At 38.4% G+C, this 26,661-nt stretch overlaps 1 pseudogene; it reads left to right on the top strand.

The window, feature by feature from the left end:
• The first annotated feature begins 12,829 nt into the window (after positions 1 to 12,829).
• On the top strand, positions 12,830 to 13,475 carry LOC149149062 (26S proteasome regulatory subunit 4 homolog A pseudogene; annotated as a pseudogene).
• Positions 13,476 to 26,661: the final 13,186 nt, after the last annotated feature.

Genomic DNA, 26,661 nt, shown 5'->3' on the forward strand with positions numbered 1-26,661 from the left:
TTTTCGATAGTTTTAACAAGCCGAACAAAACAAGTGCTCGATCATTTTGTGCAATAATCCCTAAGGTCCAAAAATATTAAAATCTAGAGGAGGGATAGCACTTCCGGTCGCTTTAACCAGCTGGAAGGCCAAAACTCGGCAATCTTTTCATATTTTATGAGTCAGATGAAAAGAGCTTAAAGAAGACTCGTCTTTTGAGGAACGAGTGATAAAACGGGTTAGCAGCTGATTCCAGGTAAGGGTTGGAATTTTCCAATCACGACAATGTCACAAGTATGGCTAGTGAAATCACTCTTCGCAGTTGTTCCTCAAAATGGGTAAACAATCAAATGGAGGTGAATGATCGGCCAATGGAAAAGTGGAGGTGACAGTGCAAACACGACCAAGGCTTTAATGGCTGATAATGTTACATTCACGGTGGTTATTTACCGGAGGATAGTTCATTTTTTAACGAACTTAAACGCGGATTGAAACACTTGCTCAATCTTATGTTTATTTTTAACGAGCATGAACTATGTGCTAAAACTGCTCGATTAATCCAGTCATATGATAAGAATGTCTCATTTAAGATGCCATTTTTTATGGAGCGTGCACCTTACAAAGCTTTGTCCCGCATACTTTCGTTATGCAAGTTCAGAAACGACTAATCCTACGAGTTTAAAGGGTTAGAGGTCCCAAAAATTTAAAAAATAAATAGCCGCCCCTTGCTTGCACTCCAAAAGGTTTGCATGCCCCCAGGTATAAAGTACGATTTCAAGGTTACCTCTACTTCACTTCTGCCAAAACATTTGTTTTACCGAGAGAGGCCTACCTCTTACAGGTTACCCAAAGATTGTTCTATTTACAGCGTAAACAAAACACTTCTTCGACGATGTCTACAGAGATAGACAAAGGTGAGTGACTATGTTCTGTCAAACACATAACTTTGACAAAAGAATCTTATTCTAGAACAACCCCTCTTCCAATCACGGACGGGGTATGGACTAGTCATATTCTCCCGCGGAAACCTACCCTATACCCAAAGTTTTCCTGCCGAAGTAGACCAGGACGCATACCCCCTGGGTTCCAGTCATATCCCTCCGAATCACTTGCGCTCATCGGGAGGACGGACCGTAGGTTGAGACATTTCTTGCGTGAAGAGACCATTTAGGGACGGTATATGACTATTTGCGATGCATGATCTAGGAAATGAAAGCTGGTCAACGAGCTTGACCACTCTTCCTTCATGAGAAAACACATTACTCTAAAGAGTGAGGAGACGATGGCTCCCATGCAATATATATAGTCTCGTCCAAGGAGTAGGTTATAATCCAAGGGTCCTTGAACAACCATCACGTTCATTTGAACGGTCTTCCCTTTCAATGTTATGGGAACATTGGGGAGGATCCCTAAAGGTCGACTGGTCCCTTTATCAAAGCTTGATAGTTTTCTCATTTCAGGCAAAAGCGATGGCGAACCAAGCGCTTTCCAAGCAATAGAGGAAAGGATACTCATAGATGCCCCTTCATCAATGATGGTGCCAGTCATGACCATTCTGTATATTTGAACAATAATTCGGAATGGTATGCTTGCTGGCAACTGGGGTCTGCCTAGTTGGTTCCAGTCGAAGGATACAACCAGGTTGCTTGGTGGTGGGACCGAGTAGACGATCGGGTATCGCTCTGACGAACTTCCTTCCTGCAATAAAGGAATGGGTGGATTTCCCCCGTGTTCGTCGGAGTCTGTGCTGATGAAAAGGATCTGGATGGTGTCATCCTTATCCTCTTCAGTGACTATATCATTCGAAGATAAAACCCTTGAAGGAAAGACCGGGTCAACTGCCGCCTCGACCTTTTGACTTTCGTCTGGTATGGATTCAATTGGCTTATCTTCAAAGATCGACGCTTCAGCTGACCACTTGAGCGAGCCAGCTAGATTCTCAACTAACGAAGGACTCGGCAAGAGTTTTTTATATCCAGGAGGAAGTCGTAATGGTGAAACCGGACGATCTTCCAAGACTCTTTTAGCCTCGTCTAAGAAGGACAATGGTGGAGGGCATGGTTGCCTTCGCACAGTCTACAGGGAGGTCTATCCCTCCCTCTTTGTCCTGGGACTTCACTTTCGCTAGTTGACGGTGTACTTTCAACATGGCTATTAGAGGTTGATGACACCGGATTGTGCAAATGGGGAGACCAGTCCCTTAGTATCTGAGGGATGCAAGGACAATCTCTGTGAAAGTGGTTTCCCTTGTAGATGACACATGGCGATTTAGACCTGGTCAGTGCTATGTGTGGATTTTCATCAGACGACACTTGTTTTCCCTTATTTTCCTTTGGCTCCTTCTTCTTTTTCTCTTTCTTCTTCTTTTCCTTCTTCTCCTTAGGAACTTGGTTTTTATTTTTACCAGTTCCGTCACGCGAAGAGGAAGGAAGAGAGGAAGAATTATAGGAAGTAGAAGGTTGATGGGAAATTCTGGGCTCATCTAATTGCTGATTCGACTGTTCAGGAATAGTGGTGCTCTGAACGACATTGGTTGAGAAGAGACAGACCGGAAAGCCAATTGTCAGTCCTGGAAGTGACAATGTGGCCATATGGGGCACACCAACATCTCCCCAAGAGGCGAAGGGACTAGGATTTCCACCAAGGGGAATTCCTTGGTTGGTAGGCTCCATTTTCTCAACCTAAAGATCAACGCAGGAAAAGGGTATGAATATTCCGTTTAAAATAAATTTTAACGACGCTTAGACACAACTTGCTTTTTCAATTTTAAAGAGTCGACAAAAAGCAAAAGATGACTCTAGTCTCCTTCGATTTTTAATGAGCCTGAAGTGACAAGTGCTCAGATGGACCTTTTCCGTTAAGGATTCTGAAAAGGAACGAAAGGGACTGCTCTAGAGTTCTAGGTAGAGGGTGTGCCAAACTTTTCGCAAAACCACAGAATACTTTTTAGGGTATGGGCGGTCAATCTTCCCGAATGCTGTGTTCAGTGCATTGCGATCAGTAGGGCGGTCGACACGACCTCCTATGGATAAAGGTTTTATGCCTATATGGGTCTCCCAATATATACTCGACGGTACGTGGGAGCACAATCCGTACTGGCACTTATCGTCTCTCAGGAGGAATCACCCAACCATCAGTGAGGCGACCAGTGACCAGGTTTTACGACGCCAGAACACGTCTCTAGCCTAGACCTCTATGTTGTGCGTTAAGTTACAAAGCGTTGTTAAGTTCATTCAATTTATTTTAGGTTGATCTTTCTTAGAAGTTTTCCTTTTTGGATCACCATGAGATGTAGATACAATTCCTAAATGCAATCTAAAGATGATAAGCAAGCTTTTATATCTTTTCAACAATGAAAATCCTAGCTACAAGGGGAAAAGAAAGACACAATCTTTTCTCAAAGAGCATAGAGCACACTGTAAATGCACTTTTCCTCAATCAACACATACAAACTGTTTTCACTTTCTTAATATTGATGCCTAAAAAGAAAGCTGTTGTACAAATTTGAATTCAATTTCGAGTGAAAACACAAACAAGCTTCTTTCGAAATCAACAAAGACGATTACGACACTTTATGATTTTGAAGCAAATACTTGTTTCGACACTAGAAATTCATAAATTCAAACCGAAAGACAAAATTAAAAGTGTAATCAACTGTGAACAACAAACAAACTCACTCCTAAGATCAAAACGACACTTATGACAGGTCTAGATCTAAGGGCGACAGTATGACTAGTTTACTTTTGTAATGGGAAACTGAAAATGATGTAACAAATACACAAAAAAAAAATACAATTTCTTTATACAACTGAGGCGGAATTGAGGCAAAGAAAATGGGCTTCAGATAGGTACACACACTGATAACAGGCTGCAAAGAACAGAGGTAAAACTGAGCAAAAGGAAGCAGAGAACCACAGCTGCACAAGGCAAAGGTTGATCAGCGCACCCTCAGCACAGAGAAACTGAATTGCAGTGTAGGTAGCCCTCTCGTGACCTGCGTTGAAATGCAGAACCTCTTCACAGAGCCTGTGCTGAAGCAGAAACGAGAACTGTGTCTGGGTTCTGGGTCACGGTTTGCAGTTTAATCTATGGTTTTTGGTCGGATAAAAGTTATCAATTAGGTACAATTAGAGGGATGATTTAAAGGAGAACTAAGATCTATCACAAAGGGCTATTAGAGCACTTGTGGATTAGCTTTTCAGATCATAAATAGGCCCAGCGAATGGACTAGAGTAGTAGATCTCTACTTTGCATTTGTAAATGGCAAATGCAGTTCGATTCGGCACTCCTGAGTTTATGAGATGAACAGCAATAGAAACACAAATAAACTAGCAAGATATGATCCCCAGTGGAGTCGCCAATTTGTTGTTGGGAAAAGTATCCATTCGGAATGCCCCTATCCCACTCTAAGGTGTGATAGTGCCTTAGCAACAAACAAGGAAAACTATTTTCGTATTCTTCTTTATGAAATGTAAATGGAGAAGAAGGATGTAACTAACCGGTGTCTTCCGCTAGTTTGTCGGTCCACTCACTCTCCTCTTTTGCTTGTTTCCCGCTTCCTGCTCCCTCACTGGTCCAGCTTCACCAAGTTCCTGAAAGATCACAAGAGAGGAAAACTACACAAAAGACATGGATTTACATTCATAACTAGTTTAGGATCAGATATAAACTAAATATGCAAATATAAAAAAGCATCATTGATATACAAGCATATAGGAAAAACTCAAATAGTTTTATTGATATGATAAGAAAGTCCAAGAGGAGATACAACCAAGTGAGTCCCGATCCAGCATCTACCTCTCAGCAAAGGAATCCCTTCCTCTCCTCCAACAACGCATAAATCACCCAATGCACTAATCTCAATCTCAAACCAACAGCAATTCTCTGCAAAGTACAAAATTCCAGCCTCCTGGATCTCTGGGGTAGGGATCCATATATATATGTAAGCAGAGAGGATGATTCAGCTTATGTTTGATTTGTGGCTTCTCTCTGTCAGTTCTTGCTTCCACTTGGAGGTTGAGAGCCTCTTACTCATCACTAGTCGAATTCATTGAGGCAAGTGTCATTGGAGAAGATTCTGGAAGCTTCCATGGTCTTTCCACCTCGTTGAATGAGCTTGTCATTTGTCATTTCCCTCTCAGCGCACCCTGCTAGTGTACTGGGGTGCATTGCAACACAGGCAGCTAGTAGAGCATCTGAATTCATCCTGAATTGACTGTTTCTGAGTTGTTTTTGGTGGATAACTTCTGGGAGAAGCTGCCATTGGTTGACCTTGTTCCTTTAGGGGCAGGAAAAACTTTTTAGGGACTTTGGATCCCTTGGATTATGGACATTTCATGCTCAATGTTGTAAGGCACAAAAATGTCTATAACACTTGCTCCAATCAGACCTCTGCAGAAACTGTGTCTCATCCCCGCACCCAAAATTGCTTTTCCCTTTGATTCAACAAAAAACCCAAAAGCTCACCTTTAAACTTCTGCACTTAATACCTAGCCTAAAATCAATTACCGTTTTAAAGTCATCTCGCACCCTATTGCTCATTTTCTCTAGATTGACTGGAGAGAGCCCTCTCCTGTCCTCGTAGGGCTAGCTACGAGGCTGAGCATGATTTGATGTGGCCTCGAGTTTTGCCTTCCTCAGCCTGAGGCAGATTCGAGCGCTAACACATTCTACAGATGAAGGAATCATCCAATCAATCATGACAGGAGAAGGACCATGGGAAGATTATCATCATCGTTCCCATATTCTAGATGACATTGAAGATTATTCAAATGAACTAAACCACCCATCAGTCATTGATTTCCTATCATATTCAGTTTTCATAGACATAATAGAATCTGAGAAAAACCTATCAAATATTGAAGAAATGATTTCTATTAATATTTTGACCAAGCCTAATATTTTGGAGAACATTCATGTCAGCCAATCTTATTCTCCATTGGAACTCGATAATTACCATACTCTCTTTCATGAATTTAGAGATATTTTTGCATGGTCTTGCGAGGAGATGTTAGGAATCGACTCTAGTATTGTTGAACACAAAATCAAAATGTACCTTGATCTCAAGCCAGTTCGATAGTGGTTTCAACTGTTCATCTAAAGAAATATGCTTCAATTAAAGCAGAAGTTGAAAATCTTTTGCGGGATAGCTTCATTTATTGTTCCTCTTATTGACTGGGTTTCCAACTTTGTTCCTGTCATGAATAAACAAGGAACAATTCGAGTGTGTATGGATTATAGGGATGTAAATCATGCATGTCCAAAGGACAATTATCCTACTCATTTTATCGACCAGATTATTGATGAATGTGCCAGATGCGAAATATTCTCATTTATGGATGTATTTTTCGGCTACAATCAAATCAATATATGCCCACAGGACCAATCAAAAACAACTTTTATTTGTCCATGTGGTAAATTTGCCTATAGGAAACTCCCATTCAATTTGAAGAATGCTTGGGCCACATTTCAGAGGGCAATGAATTATGCCTTCCATGACATCAAGCACATTGTTCAACCTTACCTTGATGATTTACTTGCTCATTCAGGAAAGTAGACCGATCACCCGCAACATTTAAGAGCAATATTTTTATAGTGTCGACACTACAAGATACGACTCAATCGACACAAATGTGTGTTTTGCGTTGGTTCTGTTCACTTGCTTGGATTTGTATTTTCTAGAGAGCGAATTCGACTAGATCCATTAAAGGTTTAGGAAATTTTGAATTTGCATCCACCTTTAAGGCTTTTACAGTTACAAAGACTCCAAGGGAAATCCAACCGTCTAAGGAGGTTCATTCCTAATTATGCTAAAATGGCTAAAGGTTTTACACATATTTTGAAAAATGATATACCCTTTCATTGGGATCAGGTTGCACAAGCTTCCTCTGACACTCTTAAAGGTACCTTGATTAGAGCTTCATTAATGTACTCTCCAAATTACCAAAATGACTATTTCTTGTATCTCATCACTGCAGATACAACCATTGGCATGGTTTTATTCTAGGAAGAAAAAGGGATTGAATGTTTGATTTATTACTTGAGTCGTAATCTCAATGATATAGAAAGTAGGTACTCTTATGTCAAAAAGCTAGCCTTGGTAGCTATGCAAGTTGTTCAAAGATTTGGGCATTATATCCTGTCATGGAAAACAACTATCATTTCAGATTGAAATCCTATGACACACAATTTGTCACGTCAATTGTTGGGGGGAAAAGATTCAAAGTGGATAGTTATTTTATAGGAATTTTATTTGGAATTCATCAATTCTAAATCAAATAAATCTCTACTTTTCGCAGAGTTACTATGCGACCTTCCCTCGACCTCCATCGATTCAACATCTGAACCATCAATTCTAGATGAGTCTCTATTTTTATTTTCATCATCTGATGCCTGGTATGGATATATACTGATTTATCTCCAGACCCATACTTCCCAGTAAGATACCTCTTGCTCAAAATAGTGATGTATTCGTTACCAAGCTAAAGATATCTCATCATTGGCGACACACTTTACCGTCATGGTATCCATACAGTTTTACGGAGGTGTCGCATGCATGAGGAGGCAAATAAAATATTGAATTATTGCCATTCAGGTGTCTATGGTGGACAGTTATCTAGATATGCAACCACACATATAATTTCTTGGGTTGGTTACTTCTGGCCAACTATATTTAAAGATTGTATTTTTGTTGTCAGGAGCTATCATGCATGCCAAATATATGATTGAAAAACTATATTACCACCTACACCATTACTTCCAGTCATTGTTGTCGGCCCATTTTCCAAATGGGGCATTGACTTCATGAAATGTAACCCCACCTCAGTTTGGGGGCATGGTTATATTATAGTCATCGTTGACTATTTTACCAAATGAGCCGAGGCAATGCCAACATTGAACAATAATGGTGAAACAATTTCTCTTTTCTTTTTTAACCATGTGGTTGCCCGGCTCGGTGTACCACAAACCATAGTTACAAATCATGGATCACATTTTCACAATCACATGATGGTTGAATTAATTGCTGTCAGGCCAGGGTAACTCCAGAATAGGAAGAAGAAATTGATTGTTTATTTCATTAGACAGCTATTGTTTATATACATAAAATGGACGGATCAGTTCATCTTCTTGATGACTGTTCATGTTCCAGGTTACCCAACCGTTGAAGATTAGGTGTGAACATTCCCCCCCTTAATCTGAAGGGATGTTGGTGAGTCCAAGCATCGTTCTGAATCTTTCAAGCTTTTCTCTTCCACGCGCTTTGGTGAAGATGTCTGCAATTTTCTCATTTGTGGAATAGTGATGGAGATGGATTGTTTTGGCCTCAACATGATGTTGGATCAGATGATATTTAGTATTGATGTGCTTAGTACAATCATGGAACTTTGGGTTCTTGGCCAACTTTATTGCAGAGGTGTTATCATTCATGAGTGGAGTTGATTATACTTGTTTTACCTGCAAATCTTCAAGAATTTTCCTGAGCCACACAATTTCTTTCGTTGCTTCAACTGCTGCCACGTATTCTGCTTCTATTGTGGAATCTGCTAGAACTGATTGTTTGCGTGATCTCCAGGAGACAGCTCCTGATCCAAGACTCATAGCATATCCTGAAGTAGATACCCCAGTTTCTTTGTCTCCATCGAAGTCTGAATGAGAGTATCCATTCAAGTTGAAGTCGTCCACCTGTGTATACTTGATTCCAAGGTCTTGAGTTCCCTTCAAGTACCTTAGAACTCTTTTTGCAGCAAATCAGTGTCCCTCACAAGGCTTTTGCATAAACCTGGAGAGGATTCCAACAGAAAATGAAATGTCTGGTCTGGTAGTAGTGAGGTAGATGAGGCTTCCTACAAGCTGTCTATAATTTGTTGCATCCTCAAATTCCTTTCCTTCAATAGATGTGAGCTTCAAGTTTTGTTCCATTGGAGTAGAAAGAGGATTGCACTCTGTCATGCCAAATCTGTCTAGCAAATCTCCAATGTATTTCTTTTGAGAAAGAAATATGGATTTTGGATGTTGGGTTACTTCAATGCCAAGATAGTAATGAACATAGCCCAAATCAGTCATTTCAAAACTTTTTCCTAATTCTTCCTTTATGGATGCAATATAGCTTTCATTGTTCCCTTTCATTAAAAGATCATCTACATATACCACAAGATATACAACTGTTTTGCCAACTTTCTTGACAAATAAAGTTGCATCATCAAGATCAAAATGTTTGAAGTTGAGTTTCAAAAGATGCTCAATTAGTTTTTCATACCAGGCTCGTGGTGCTTGTTTGAGGCCATACAAGGACTTCACAAGTTTTCATACTTTGTGTTCATGTCCTTTCACAGCAAATCCTTCAGGCTGGGACATAAAAACATTCTCTTTTAGATCTCCATTCAAGAATGCAGTTTTTACATCCATTTGATGTACTTTCCAACCGTTCTGAGCAGCTAGTGCAAAGAGTGTCTGGATTGTGGCCCATTTTGCTGTGGGGGAAAAAGTTTCCTCATAATCGACCCCTTCCTTCTATGCAAAACCTTTTGCCACAAGCCTAGCTTTGTGCTTGTCAAGTGAGCCATTAGCTTCGTACTTGTTCTTGTAGACCCACTTGCAGCCAATTGGTTTGGTTCCAAATGGAGGATCAACCAGCTTCCAAGTGTCATTCTTTATGAGGGCATCATACTCCTTCTACATCGCTTCTTTCCATTCATCATGAGAAGCAGCTTCTTTGAAGGAAGTTGGTTCAAAATCTGTAGACAAGTTCAATTCACAATCACAAGTAACATCCATATCAACAAGTGAATTAGAGTTATCTACATCACCTCCATCTTGTCGGTTTGTATTTCTGGTTCCTGTGTTTCCAATTTCATCAGGATGAACACTTTCAAGTGTCTTTGTCAGCCACTTTGGGGGACCTTTTTGAGATGGTCCAGGCTGCTCTGTTGATTGAGTTGGGACTGAATCAAGATTGAGTCTCCCAATTCTATCAATTACATCACTTAAAGGATCATCCGGTGTTGGAGTTTCATGCAAGGGAGATTGTTCTTCAGAAGAAGATTCCACATGTTGATCTAGTATAGGAATCCCCCCTTCAAGATGTGGAATCTGATTATAAAACTCTTGAAATGATTTTGTTTTTGTGAATCTATCCAAGCGATCAAGTTGCCGCTCAACAACAGTGTCAGATTTGGATGATTCAAGAAAAATGACATCTCTAGATACAACAAACTTTTTATTTACTTCATCATATAGACAGTATGCTTTAGAGGTGTTTGAATACCCCAGGAAGATAAACTTACGACTTCTAGTACCAAGTTTGTTTCTATGTACCTTTGGTATTAAAGCATAACAGGTGGAACCAAAAACCCTGAGATGTTTTACTGAAGGAACATGTCCGCACCACAATTCATAAGGAGTCTTGTTTCTTATAGCACTAGATGGACATCTATTCTTTATATATGCAGCACATAGAATAGCATCAGCCCAAAACATTATCTTTACATTTTTGAAGAAAAGCATGGATCGTACCATATTCAAAATTGTTCTACTCATTCTTTCTGCTACACCATTCTGTTGGGGATTATAAGGTACAGTTGTTTGATGTTTTATCCCATGTTGACGAAGATAGTTTTCAAATTCATTTGATGTATATTCTTTTCCATTATCAGTGCGAATAGACCCAATATGAGATTGTGCATCATTTTCAATCCACTTATGAAAATTCTTGAATGTTTGAAAAGCATCAGATTTGTTCTTCAATAAATAAACCCAACACATTCTGGTGTAATCATCAATAAATGTCATGATATATTTATTTCCATTTGCAGAAGGAACAGGCATTGGACCACATAAATCGGAATGAATGAGTTCAAGCTTCCTATGTGCTCTTGAATGTGAATCATGAAAATACTGTTTTCTATGCTTTCCTAGAATGCAAGCATCACATTGCTTATGTTTTCTAGGAATTGTAGGCAAACCAACAACACCATTTTTCTTCAACAAGCGGAGACTCTCATAGTTTAAATGTCCAAATCTAGCATGCCATAATAAACTTGACGGAAGTGTACCTTCTTCATGATGAGAAATATATGAGAAATGTTGTGCATGAGCAGAGGTTCCTTGCAGTTTAAGAAGTCTTTATTCTTCTATACCCCTCATGACAAGTGAGTGGTTAGATGCCTTTCTTACCTCAAGCTTTACATCAAACATATGAATGGAGTGACCTTGCTGACGGATGAGGACCAGGGACAACAATTTTCTCTTGAGCTGTGGGAGATATAGAACATGATCCAAAAGAAGGTCTGGAAGACCAGGAAGTTTAAGCTTGATTGGGCGAAGCCCTAATGGCTTGATTTTTGACTGATCTGCAAAGTATATTGCTCCATCAACATTTTCAGTGAAATCTTCAAAAAAATCTTTCCTATGAGTCATATGACAGGTTGCTCCTGAATCAAGCAACCAATCATTTTTCTAAGAAGCAAGTGAAGCATTAAAAAAATCTTCATTTACTCCAATGTTACATTGTGCCTCAATATAGTGAGCGGATTCAGGTGCTTTACCTTTGTCTGTGTTATCAGTTTTACCTTTCTGCTGATTTCTTCTCTGCTCAATTTTGTCCCATGGTAGCTTGCATGTAGAAGCATCATGTGATCCATTTCGTTTGCAGTGAATGCAATGCAGATCTGCTTTTTCTCCTTGAGAATGTCTGCCCCCCTGCCTCTGAAGTATCTTCCTCTCCCTCTTCCTCCACCTCTTCCTCTTGTAGAATCTTGAGCAGGATGCTTTTCTTTATGAGCAAGGCAAACAGTCTCTTCAGAAGATTCAGGGACTGTCTTCTTTCCAAAGGCTTTCTCTCTTTCAACAAACTTTTTCACAAGAGAGTCAAAGGTTATATCTTTAAGATTTCCATTTGCTTGTAATGACTCAAGATAATTGGAGTAGGTAGGATAGAGTGCTTTGAGAAAGATAATAAGAGAGATATCAAGCTCAACCTTAGTGGATTTAATATCATGCATTATAGACTTTATTTTAGTTGCAAGAGCAAGAGGATCATTATTTTTCAGTTCAAGAGTGAAGAGTTTAATCATGAGATGAACAACTTCAAGTGCAGAATGTGAATCATAGAGTTCTTTCAGCTTTTGTAAAGCTTCAAAGGCAGTGGAATAGGATGAAATATGACGACTTACTTCTTCATTTACAAATGCTGCAATCAATGCATAGGCTTTGCTGTTCTTGTTTTCCCAAATGACAAGTTCTTTATCTGATGTAGGATGCATAGGGTCTTTGTCTTCTTCTCCGACACACACTCCTTTCCACAACTCATTGTAGATGAGGGTGTGTTTTACCATCCGAGACCATTCAGAATAGTTCTCCTTGCCAATGAGAACTATTCCTACCATAGAGACGATTGAATGCATTCTGTAAAAAAAATTACTTATGCTGATAAAAAAAAGCCTTACGTTACAACCTTCAAATCCCTCTAATATTTGCTAGAATCATCAGCATTTCATTGTACATATCACTGCAATACTACTATGTTTTGAAAAAATGCGCAAGGGATCACTTCAATATATCACTTCAATGTATTAATATATCACTTCAATATATCAATATATCATGCAATACTACAAATTCTTTGATATATAAAACACTCTGACTGATAGAACTTTGAATGCTTTGGAAACTGCTTATATAAATGCTTTGGATGATATATATAAACTGCACAATACTATTTGAACTACCAAACACAGTTTTTTTACCATACGCAGTTTTGTTATCTGTCCTCAACAATGTTCACTCTCAAGGACTTCCCACATACGGCGCCAGATGTTATTTGCAAACAAAAACATGATACATGGCGTTCCCCATGAGCGTCGGTAATCTGGAGGAAATTATCGACGAAAATCACGCAATTGTTTCGTCTTCGGTCAGCCCTGAGTATTTTGTCAATATTCTCTCATTTGTAGATAAAGATCAGCTTGAGCCTGGATGCACCATTCTCATGCACAATAAGGTCCTATCTGTCGTTGGACTCTTGCAGGATGAAGTTGATCCAATGGTATTTGTCATGAAGGTGGAGAAGGCACCATTGGAGTCATATGCTGATATCGGAGGTTTAGATGCTCAAATTCAGGAGATAAAAGAAGCTGTTGAGATTCCTCTTACGCATCCTGAACTGTATGAGGATATTGGTATCAAGCCTCCAAAAGGAGTCATTCTATATGGTGAGCCAAGAACAGGAAAAACACTACTGGCTAAGGCTGTTGCAAACTCAATTTCTACATGTTGTCGGAAGTGAGCTGATCCAGAAATATTTGGGAGATGGACCAAAATTGGTGCGAGAGCTTTTTCGAGTGGCTGATGATCTTTCCCCATCAATTGTCTTCATTGATGAAATTGATGTTGTAGGCACTAAAAGGTATGATGCTCATTCTGGGGGTGAGCGAGAAATTCAACGTACCATGTTAGAGCTGTTAAATCAACTGGATGGTTTTGATGCAAGAGAGCAGTGAGTTGAAAAACATGGTGGAGGAGGAGCAGACACAACACCAGCTACTTCAACAAACTCGTGTGGGCTTGTTTGAAAGAAGGCACCGCAGGTCTTTGAGTGAGGATAGCCAACGGACTGGTAAACATTCCCGGCAGATGTACCTTGTCAGGCCGACATAGGTGAAAGCATCTTAACAACGGTCTATTCGGATGAGAAAACTACAGATGCGTTAATACAGATGCGTTAAGATACTGATGCGTTAAGTGAGAATGTTAGGTGATAGAGCGTTAGGGCAGCACAGGCGTGGCAGAGACTCAGGACAGAGGCAGCGTTCAGGACAGAGCTCAGTAATGATATTTCAGGACAGAGGCAGTGGCAGGGAGTTACGACTATTTTAGAACCTGGGACCTGTGCTCTGATACCATGTCAGGCCAGGGTAACTCCAGAATATGCAAAAGAAATTGATTGTTTATTTCATTAGACAGCTATTGTTTATATACATAAAATGGACGGATCAGTTCATCTTCTTGATGACTGTTCACGTTCCAGGTTACCCAACCGTTGAAGATTAGGTGTGAACAATTGCTAAGTTAGGACTATCACATGATAGTTCTACCGATACAATGTGAAATTTCATCGCTCAAACTCATGATTGATCTGTTACTCGACACTTTTGAAGATGAAGTGTGTTTCTTGGAATTAATCCATCTTGATTAAACCCATCTTGATGTTGCATGGGCTAACAAGGAACATAAGAAATGTATTAAGGCGCAATATGATAGAAGTGTCAAGCCTCGTATTTTCTTAGAAGGAGACCTGGTCTTGCTTTATGATCAGGAAGCTGAAAAACTTGGAGCAGGGAAATTCAAAGCAATGTGGATGAGTCCTTATGTTGTCAATCATTTTCTGACAATAGGAGGCTACGAGTTAGTAGATTATGATGGGATTCCATTGTCGCAGCCTAGAAATGGGCTATACCTCAAATGTTACTATGCTTGATTAAGTGTAGTAAAACTCATTGTATATATGATTTCATTGCATGTGTGTGTGTGTCTTTTAGAGATATTTATTTTTTTAGTAATTCACTCTGCATATGTTTTATATTTTAGAGTCTTTAGAACCTTTTGTTGGTTACACCGATGGTGCTATTCGTAGTACACAATTTTTTTTTCTCCAACATGGGCTATTTTCGCTCCAAGTAGTGAGTTAGTGCGTTTTCAATGGATTTGAATCGATTGATAGACCAACAATATAATTGAGTATAGTGCATTGATTGAACTACTCTCTGATGCCATATCGTTGTTGGCATTATGATAGAGGATTAACACTATGGCACAGGGATTGTCCTTGATGGAAACTCACTCGGAAAATCATTCAGATGACAATTCAGGATCACATGCTCTTAGAATAAAGGAAAGGAAGGTATATGCAAGTTCCCATTGACGAAGCCATGTATACATGCGGGATCGCTGATAAAAACATGAATATGCATATACATGCACTTTCATCCAAGGAAAAGCGTGTACATGTGGGAAAACTTTTTTTTGGTCGTTGGTATTTTGACCTATGGTTTTGGACCATGGTATTGAGTAAGGCCTAAGACTATAAAAGGGGAAGGAGATCATTGGGCAAATTCACTCAAGGATTGAATATCTTATGAAGAGTAAGATCTAGAATACTAGTCATTGGGTGATGGTGCATAGAAGGATTTGAATCAAGGAGAAACCTGTGCGGTACTAGAAGGATAAGTTCCATTGATGGGTCAAGATCTCAAGGCTTGAGGAGAAGTATCTTTGTGATTTTGATCTGTTATATTTGGCGCATGACTTGATCTGTAAATCTGATGATCTGGATATAACTAATGTCTGAATAACTGAAAGGGGTAAATTATCTTTTATAGATTTGTACACAGGTTTAGCATAGAAAAGGCGCGTATACATGCTAGTTTGGTAATTCAAAACAACGTATATGTAGGTATGCCTTGATACAGCAGTGTATGCACGTAGATTATACATATTGAAGTAGTGTACATCTCATAAAATATGTTTTAGCTACTTTTGTTCATTGCTGCAGTGTTCTGGGTTTAGGATTGGTTTATGGTTATTGTTATTGTATTCTAGTTACAGCATTTAGAGAAGTGATTGGTTGTTTCAGTTTTTGCTTAGTACAAAGGAGATTGGTTGATGCAGATATATTTGATGCTTGATTGATGTTATTGATGGATCCAACCAGAAAATTTATGAAACATGGTCCTTGGAAGAAAAGAGAAGGTTGTAGCCTTCTATAAGTCAGCACCTACGTACTAGTACATCTGCTAGTATAAGAGCTAAGGGGGTTGTAGCTCCCTTCCAAGAGAAGCTAGAGAATGAGAGAAGGTTGTAGCCTTCTGTAGGTAGAAGCCTGTGTACTAGAATAAGACTACACCAGTACACAAATATGGTAAAAAGAAGTTTCTTATTAAAATAGGATAGAGACTAATTGCAGTAGGTGGTTTTCACCCACATTGGGTTTCCACCTTATATCTTGAGTTCATGTGTGTGATGATCTATTCTATTTTACTACACTTGTTTACTGTTCTTATGGTTAATGAAGTTCTGATGCACTAATTAAAGATCAACATTTAACGGACTAACTGAATCATAAGTTTACTGGATATATGCTAGTTTCTTTAGACAGAGTTACATATATACACAGGTTCCCATAACTGAAGTAGCGTATATATATCTGAGTATGAAAATGAAAATGCGTTTTATTTGATAATACTTACTGAATGCTCCCCCTCTCAGTATTATTTCCAACAATTGGTATCAGAGCAGGTCCTTCAGAAGAAGCTTGATCACTTGAAGGAACGTCTATCATCATGAGCACCTATGAGAAAGAGGCATCCATCAGGCCACCAATCTTTGATGGGAGAAACTTTGTCTATTTTAAGGTAAGAACCACAACCTATCTTCAATATCTACGTATAGAAGTTTGGGATATCATGGAAAGAGGATACGCATTTCCATCAGAAACTCCTACAGATACACCTGGTAAAAAGCATTATGAAACAAATGCAAAGGTTCTGAATACTCTATTGGGGACTCTATCTCAATCAGAATTCGCCAAGGTTATCCAGCTCAAAACTACCAAATAAATATGGGACAAGATCATTCTAAGTTATGAAAGAGATGACCAGGTAAAATGTGCAAAACTACAATCTCTCAGTATTCAATATGTAACTCTCAAAATGAAAAATGATGAAAGTGTGGCTAATTACTTCTTACGTATAGATGAGATTGTTAATCACATGAAAAACTTGGGTGAAGAGATAAAAGAAGTTACTTTGCTTGAAAAGGTTCTAAGATCTTTGTATTTTAAGTTTGAATCAAAAGTTTCTGCCATAGAAGAAAAGTAGAATCTTCAGAGTATTACTATGTCACAGCTGCATGGAATCCTAACTTCTTTCGAAATGAGAAAAGGGGGACCATCATACATGAGAGAAGACGCATTCAAAGCTTCAGGAAAAGGAGAATAAAATGAGTCAGGGCAGACGTCAGAGGAGAGGAAGAATCAAACATTGTCAGGAACCCTCAACGAGATTCTGGAAGATTCAGAGGTAAGCTACTTTTCAAATGCTTTGCTTGTGGAAGAGTCAGTCAATATGTAGCCAAATGTCCTCATAAAGATATCCTTGATAAAGGTAAGGAACCAGTTAAATGGAACAGAAAACAGAACATAGGTAAGAAAACTTATTATACACATGAAGACAACGATACTTTCAAATAGTGATGAAGATGAACATGGTAATGATTATAGACTTTTGATGGCTTTCGAAGATGATGATTTCTTGGATGTTATAAATGAAGAAGATCTCTATGAAGACATTTCTAAACTTAAAATCTGTGTAGAAGAAAATATTATGATCATAGATACTCTAACATTCCAACTTGCTGAAAGGGAAAAACACAATGAAAAGTGAGAATGTGAAATTGTGGGAATTAGAAAAGATATTGAGAAAACAAAAGCTCTTAATCTTAGATTTTCTAAAGGATCTGAAACTTTAGATGAGATTATCAAATTTCAATGTTCTCCTCTAATCAAGACAGGTCTTGGATATACTAAAGAAGCATCTCAAGCACAAAATCCATCCACCTCCAAAAGTTATCTTGATGCAGCAAGGAGAAGTGAACATGTTGACATTCGCCAGCAAAGGCATAAATCAGATCACTAGGGACAATCTACTTCAAGGATGAATGGAAGCTACAACCAACTACAGGTAAATCATTCTCAATTTTCCTCAAGAATGAATGTCAATGGAAACTACAATCACCTGGACGATAGATTTGATAATCGCAGGAATTTTATTAATGGCCAATGTTTCTCATGTCATAACTTTGGACACAACACTACTCAATGTGTTGCATACAAGACCATCATGACTAGAGAAGCACGAAATCAAAGGATTGTGACTGGGATCATGAAGAGGAACTAGAATAAATTTTCTGCGCTTGAAAATGAAATATAATGCTCTATTTGTAACAACTTCGATCATGAATATTCTGAATGAAGGAGTACGTTTCGGCAAACATCTTAGAAGGAGCAAGCTTCATTGGGTCCCAAAACATGGAGAAAGAAAGAACCGCAACCAAAAAGATGTGGTATAGCCTTATATGTGGAAGGATAGTAAAATCAAGGGTACATTGACAATGGATGCTCGAAACATATGACAGGTGATAAAGAAAAACTTCAGCCATATAGTGCCTCAGAAAAGGAAAGGAATGTCTCATTTGGCAATGACACCCCTGCACTAATAAAAGGTAAAGGCTCTGTTCTTTTGAAAGAAAATGTCAAAGATAGAAATGTTATGTACGTTCATGGTTTAAAGCATAATCTATTAAGTGTTAGTCAAATGTGTGATCACAGAAATGAGGTAGTATTTCGATCAAATGGATGTATTGTTCGTGAGCTTGATAGAAGAGAAACAATGATAAAAGGCATAAGAACTCCAAATAATTTATACATACTCAAGGGAGGACAACAAATGATGAACACTAGCTATGGCACAGAAGATTGGGGCATCTAAGCTTTCCTCAGATAAGGAAAGCATGCAAATATTAGGTTGTTCGTGATCTTCCTGACATCAGAATTCCAGACAATACATTATGCAAATCATGTCAGTTTGGTAAGCAAACCATAACAACTTTCCCTGAGAAGGAAGGATCAGCTGGTAAGCCACTTGAACTTGTCCATACTGATTTATGTGGTCCATCAATGAAAAGGTCACCTCGTGGAGAGGAATACTTTATATTGTTCATTGATGAGTTTTCCAGGATGTGTTGGATAGGAATTCTGAGCATAAAGACGAAGCTTCCAAAAAATTCAAAGCTTTAAAAGTTTTGGTTGAAAATGAATTAGATCATGGAATCAAATGCCTCAGGCCTGATCGAGGAGGGGAATTTACCTCAGATGAATTTTTTGACTTTCGCGAAGAACATGGAATAAGAATGGAATTCTCTACTGGAAGGAATCCTCAATAAAATCGAGTGGTAGAAAGGATAAACATAATGGTTCAACAGATGGCAAGTGCTATGCTTGATGAGTCTGGAACTCCTGCAACCTTCTGGGGTGAAGCTGCATTTTCGGTCGTTACTATTCTCAACAAAAAAGGTGTCCAGGTAAACAACACTCAAACTCCTCATGAACTTTGGTATGTTAAGACTCCTATTATAAAATACTTCAAAGTCTTTGGAATCAAATGTTAGATCAAAAGGATTGATGAAAAGCTTGGCAAGTTTGAACCTAGAGCAGATGAGGGAATTCTCCTTGGTTACTCTTCCCGAAGTAAAGGATATATGTGTTACAATAAAAGACTTGGAAAAATTGTTGAAAGTATTGATGTGCTGGTTGATGAAGCAAGCAACAATCCAAAGTAGGTAAAACCTGAAGATTTTGGAGATGATGAGGACTATCCTTCAACATCAAATAATACTAATGCTAAAGAAGAAACTTATGAGGCACCAGAAGAATAGATAAGGGTAGAAGAAAAGACTCCATCCAAGTACATCTAGAAGAATCATCCAGAGACTCAAATTTTGGGGCAGAAAGAGGCAGGTGTACAAACAAGAAGAACTATTACAGAGGCTTCAAGATATCTAGCATTTCTCTCCTTCGTTGGACCACGAAATATAAGTGAAGCATGAAAAGATGAATGCTGGGTCAAGGCCATGAATGAAGAACTTGAGAAAATTGAAAAGAGCAACACTTGGGAATTGGTTCCAAGACCTAATGATAAGAATGTCATAGGGACGAAATGGATATTCAAAAAAAAGCTGAATGAAAATGGAGATGTTATTAGAAACAAGGCCAGATTTTTTTGTAAAGGGTATGCTCAACAAGAAGGTATAGACTTTGAAGAAACTTTTGCATCAGTTGCTAGACTTGAAGCCATAAGAATGTTCCTTTCTCTTTCTATCTTTCAGAAGTTCAAATTATATCAAATGGATGTGAAATCTACCTTTCTAAATGGAGACTTAGAAGAAGAAGTGCATATTGAGCAACCAGATGGATTCATCCTTGGGAATGATCCAAAACTTTTATGCAGACTTAGATAGGATCTCTATGACCTTAAACGGGCTTCAAGGTCTTGGTATTATCATGTACACAATACCTCCATCAACAAGGTTTTTCAAAAGGATCAGTAGATAGAAATCTATATATAAAAATTAACAATGATAAATTGCTAATACTTGTTGTATATGTTGATGATATCATCTTTGGTAGCAATGAAGAAGCCATGAGTCAAAACTTCACCTCGGTGATGCGGAAAAAATTTGAAATGTCCCTACTCAGTGAGCTCACATATTTTCTTGGTTTACAAGTCCAACGAAACAAAGATGGTATCCTCCTATCACAAACCAAGTACCTTAAGCAGATCTTGAAGAAATATGGCATGGAAGATTCGAAACCAATATGTACACCTAATGGTAACAGGATGCAGCCTCAACATAATTGATGAATCAACAACTGTACATCAACCAACCTATCGATCCATGATTGGTAGTCTTCTCTATCTAATAGCTACCTGACCAAACATCATGCATGCAGTGGGAATAGTTGGAAGATTTTAGGCAAATCCAAAGGAAGCACAGATTCAGGCAGTTAAAAGGATTTTCAAATATCTTCAAGGAACTCAAAACTATGGCTTATGGTATCCTAGAGACACAGATCTCACACTTCATGCATATACAGATGCAGATTGGGCAGGAAGCATGGATGATAGAAAAAGCACAAGTGGTGGTGCATTCTTTATGGGTTCCAGATTAGTATCTTGATTCAACAATAAACAAAGCTCAATTGCATTATCTACTGCTGAAGCAGATTATGTGGTTGCTGCATCTTGATGCACACAACTACTTTGGATGATGCAAACATTGAAAGACATTCAAATTACTTATAGTCCACCTATCTCCATTTTATGTGATAATACAAGTGCAATCAAAATTTCATAGAATCTAGTCATGCATTCAAAGACCAAGCACATACCTATCAAATATCATTTTCTCTAGGAACGAGTGCTTGAAGAAAAGGTCAAACTGGAGTATCTTCCCTCCAAGGAACAGGTTACTGATATATTCACAAAACCACTGCCCAGGGAGACATTTGAATACCTAATATAGAAGCTAGGAGTAGTTGATGAATCATCTTGTTGTTGACACTTATCTATTTCAGAGAAAAGTGGTTTTACTCGAGTTTCATGAAGAGCATCCACATACATACGCATGTTTCTATGGATACAGACGTGTATATGTTGGTTTGAAGGAAAACAGTGGGCCAGACTCAAAATGAAAAGATTCTGATATGGGTCTGACAGAGACCATCTGGCACAGGTTCAGGGGGAGCATATACTTCTAATAATGCATTTTTGGCATTATCCTAGAAGATCTTTGTAATTTCACAGTTGTTTTTTATTTAGGCAGAACAAGTGCAGAGGGAAATCATGGTTGCTGGTCTGGATGATGATTGACAGATGTTGTTGATGATAATTGTTTATCACTATCATAGTCTTGTCTTAGATATTTTGTCTCTATTTCATGTATTTATTTTATTATCAAGGTCATGTAATGACATATTTTGTTCTCCACTGTGCCTGGGATGGATGATGTAATATTCTTGTTTTATCGTGAGTAAATTTTGGTATATCTCCACTTGGTGGGGAGATGGATGTATGTATGAGTATTTGGTGATAGGAAGGTCATGTATGATGTATAGAGTCATGTTCTTTCTTGTAGAACATCTTTTTGCATACCTTGTCTACAGTTAGGGAGATCATGGACAACACAACAAAGCAGAGATTTCAACATGTACTTAGGGGGAGCATAACCCTTTCCCCTTGATGACAAAGGCAAAGAATGAATTTGAGTGAATTGGGGTTGCCATCAAGGCCAAAGGGGGAGATTGTTGGCATTATCACACAAGCTTAGCACTATGGCACAGGGATTGTCCTTGATGGCAACTCACTTGACAAATCATTCAGATGATAGTTCAGGGTCACAACCTCTCAAAATAAAGGAAAAGAAGGTATATGCAGGTTCCCATTGACCAAGCCGCCCATACATGCAAGATTTCCGATCAAAAGACGCGTATGCGTATGCACGCACTTTCATCCAAGGAAAAGCACGTATATGTGGGAAAACTTGTTTTTGGTCCATTGTTTCTGGTCGTTGGTATTTGGACCTATGTTTTTGGACCATGGTATCTCGTCTGAAGTGTTGATCCTAGGTATTTGGACCCAGGTATTGATTAAGGCCTATGACTATAAAAGGGGAAGGAGATCATTAGGCAAATGCACTCAAGGATTGAATATCTTATGAAAAGTAAGATCTAAAATACTGGTCATTAGGTGAAGGTGCATAGCTTGATCTGAATCAAGGAGGAACCTAAGTGCTAGAAGAAGGATAAGTTCCATTGATGGGTCAAGATCTCAAGGCTTGAAGAGAAGTATCTTTGTGTGATTTTGATCTATTATATTTAGCACATTAGTTGATCTATAAATCTGATGATCTGGGTATAACTGATGTTTGAATAATTGAAAAGGGTAAATTATATTTTATAGATTTGTACAAAGGTTCAGCATAGCAAAGGCTCGTATAAAGGTTGGTTCGGTAATTCAAAACAACGTATACGTAGGTTTGCCTTAATATAGTAGTGTATGCATGCATATTATACATATTGATGTAGCATACATCTCATAAAATATGTTTTAGATACTTCTGTTCATTTCTGCAGTGTTCTATGTTCAGGATTGGTTTCTGGTTATTGTTACTATATTCTTGTTACAACATTCAAAGAAGTGATTTGTTGTTTCAGTTTTTGCTTGGTACAAAGGAGATTGGTTGACGCAGATATATTTGATGCTTGATTGATGTTATTGATGGATCCAGTCTGAAAATTTATGAAACGTGGTCCCTAGAAGAAAATAGAAGGTTGTAGCCTTCTGTAGGTCAGCACCTATGTACTAGTACATTAGCTAGTACAATAGCTAAGGGGGTTGTAGCTCCCTTCCAGGAGAAGCTGGAGAACGAGAGAAGGTTCTAGCCTTCTGCAGGTAGAAACCTACATACTGGTATAAGACTACACCAGTATAGAAATATTGTAGAAAGAATTTTCTTATTAAAAGAAGATAGAGATGAATTGCAGCAAGTGGTTTTCTCCCACATTGGGTTTCCACCTTATATCTTGTGTTGATGTGTGTGATGATCTGTTCTGTTTTACTAAACATGTTTACTGTTCTTATGGTTAATGAAGTTCTGATGCACTGATTAAAGATCAACATTTAACGGATTAACTGAATCATAAGTTTACTAGATATACGCTAGTTTCTTTAGACACAGTTGCGTATATACGCGGGTTCCCATAACTGAAGTAGCATATATATATCTGAGTATGAAAATGAAAAAGTGTTTGATTTGATAATATTGATTCAACCCCCCCACTCAATATTATTTCCACAATCACTTGGCATTTGTCGAATCATCGTTAGGCTGGACTCGCAAGTCATTGTACTACAACTAACAAACGTTTATACTGTCCAAAATCCAACAATTTTTTGTATGTTCCTTAGAGTTCGTATTTTGGAAGGACATTTTGAACGCATTCAATATCAACATATTTCCAGAAATATGAACACATTAACTGATTCTCTAGCAAATTATGTGTTAAATAGACATTTTCAACACATGTAAAAGTAATATTTTCAATTCACATCATCAGTTGAATAGGATTACATATAACCATAGAAAAACTTTGAAAGAAAAATAGATAGGTGTTTTAAAAGTTTTTACAAAATTTGTGCCCAAGATACATTTTTCCATCTAACCTAAAAACTCAAAAATGCATACAAAATATCCCAACTAGATATGTTGTTATTCATGGTAACAGGTCACAGCCTATGCTATCATGCACAAAAGCCTTGCCCAATAGTTAGGAACACCAATAGTGTGGTGTTGCAGCGTCATAAGAAACTCCTCAATTCGGATATCTAGAATACCAAGGGTTAATCCCTCTATATGATCCTGCAACACTGCTAAGGTTTTGGCCAAATCCAAATCCTGTAGAACTACTCTCCTAATGTTTCTCTCCTTTGGCCCACTTGCAACCTGTTGGTGTACCGCAGGTCAAATAGTACCTACATGTTAAAATTGGCAACCAGGGAAAAACTTCATGTGGGTCATCTTATTCATCGCTAATAATATTTTTATTAGATTCCTCTCGTCGAGAGGTGTAGGATTGATATAAAGATCATCCAATTCCGATAAGTATTCATGGAGATATGAATTTATTTTGATTATGGAATTATTATCAAGCCGACCTACAACTCATGTAGGCTCAAAAGCCCAACAGTCGCATCTATTCACCCACCAACGTTGTGTATAAATATAAGAGGACTTTTTCTCATTTGGACTCACTCATCTCATCACATATCTCTCTCTCTACTACGCAGATATGAGTCTCTTCTCTACTGCGCTGAAATGGGTCTCTCTCTCACACATGTGAAGCCGGAAGCTGTTGAATTTGAAGCTGCAACTGCAGAAGTAAAGATTGAATTTCGTGGCCTAGAAGATCTCCTCTTTAGAACTACACTATAGGTTCATCTGAACCTCCTTTGAAAGCTACAACTTTTGGTGGTAGAATGAAGTCAATCCGACAAACGGTTTGCAAGATATCGACTACCCTAGTTTGAAGTCGAAAACTGCTGAAACTGAAGCTACAACTACAGAAGTAAAGATTGACTTGCATGTCCTAGAATATCTCCTCATCTAAACTGCTTTGTAGGTTCATCTGAACCTCCTCTGGAAGCCGAAACTTTTGGTGGTGGAATGAAGTCAATCCAACTGTCGGTTTGTGAGATATGGTCTACCCTAGTTTGATAATGAAGCCGCTAACGCTGATGCTACTGATCTAGGGTTTGCTACTGCTGATATGAATCAGATTTATTGTACTATTTCTCTCTGCTGAATTATTGAAGATAAAAGAAGATTTGATCAAATGGTTTCCCCACACATTGTGGGGTTTGTCCCTGGCTAGCCGCCACATCTTGTGTCTCTTGTCTTGGCTTGTTTTCTGTCGATCGTTTAATGTTCTATCTGCACTTTACTTTATGTACATGTGATTGCTAATCAGTGGAATATAATAAGAAAAAGAAGTAAACTGTTATAAGCATAGAACATACCATAACTTAACATGGTATCAGAGCTGAGGTGAAGACAAAGGCCGAGAAAGAGCAAGAGCAATCATTGAAGAGAATATTGGCAAGGCTATCCTAAAAGAACTATGGGGTCCTCAACACTCTTTCCCGCCGAAGACAAGCTCCGTGAGAAAGCTAACTATCATGGATGGAAGATGTTTATCGATCTAACCCTTGAAGATCAAGGAGTGCTAGACCATGTAAGAGGCAATATTGTTGAGCCTTCATCAAATGCATATGTTGCTGCCTGGAACAAATGGAAAAATGGAGAAGTCAAAACAAAGAAGATCATCCGGGACTCTATCGACAAGCGCTTGGTGTCCTACATCTCTGATCTAGACACCTCCAAGGAAATCTACGACAGACTGGTAATTTTATTTAAAGTTAATGATGCAAATCAAGTTTTGTTTCTTAGAAATAAGTTGAGGGAAATCAAGAAGGGTAAAGATGAAAGTATGCAAGCATACTTCTTAAGAATCACTGAGATCAAGAACGATCTTCTATCTATTGGGGAAACCATTACTGACAGAGAAATGGCACTCACAACTCTCGAAGGATTACATCTGAATGGTATGTGTTTAGGACTACTCTTCTGAACAATAATGTAATTCCTAGTTTCGAGGAATTAATGGCTAGATGCATTCCAGAACAAACAAAGGTAGAAGAGTAGGAAATGCCCTTGCCTAAAGGTCCTCCTGCTGCTTTTTCTTCTCATGCTAAGAAAAGAAATAATTCCGAGTCTAAATCGAAAAGAAAGGTTGGATTTAAGGGTGGAATAAAAGGACGATGTTTCATTTGCAATAAAGCAGGTCACTATGCAAGGGAATGCCCTAATAGAAACGACTCTCACCGTGATGATGATCAAAATCCCTCTCATGGTAATCGAAGGAATGGAAAATTCAACAACAAAGGAAAAAGGAATGTGGGAAATCAAGGAAGAGGGCAACCATTCAAGAAGGCTAGAAATTCCAGGTATGAATCTAACACTGTTGACGATAAGCAGGCTGAATATTATCTACCAGTTGCTCTATCTACATCCGCTCCTTCGGACTCAATGGGAATTTGGCTCATGGATAGTGGTGCCTCAAGACACTTCACTGGTTACAAAGAAGTACTATATAATTTGGTAGAGAAAGAAAACTAACCTGGAAATTGTCCTTGGAGATGACATGAAATACCGAGTGAAAGCTGTAGGCAATGTTTCTCTTAAACTGAATCAAGGTAATACGATTCACTTACAAGATGTATTATATGTACCTGATCTCAAAAAGAACCTGGTATCCATCTCAGCAATGGAAGACAAAGGCTATAAGGTAACCTTCAGCGATGGTAAGGTACGCATATGGAAAAATAATGTTAAAGATGCTTTTACTCTTGGGTTTCGAGTTGATTCTTTATATCAAGTCGGTGGAAGTCCGCTAGGTGTCATGTCTTGTGACACAACGCTTCAGTCTGAAATTTGGCATTGGAGGTTTGCCCACCT

Source organism: Pinus tabuliformis, chromosome 9, assembly GCF_031772625.1.
Source record: "Pinus tabuliformis cultivar Carrire ecotype Pingquan chromosome 9, CPIR1, whole genome shotgun sequence".
NCBI lineage: Eukaryota > Viridiplantae > Streptophyta > Pinopsida > Pinales > Pinaceae > Pinus > Pinus tabuliformis.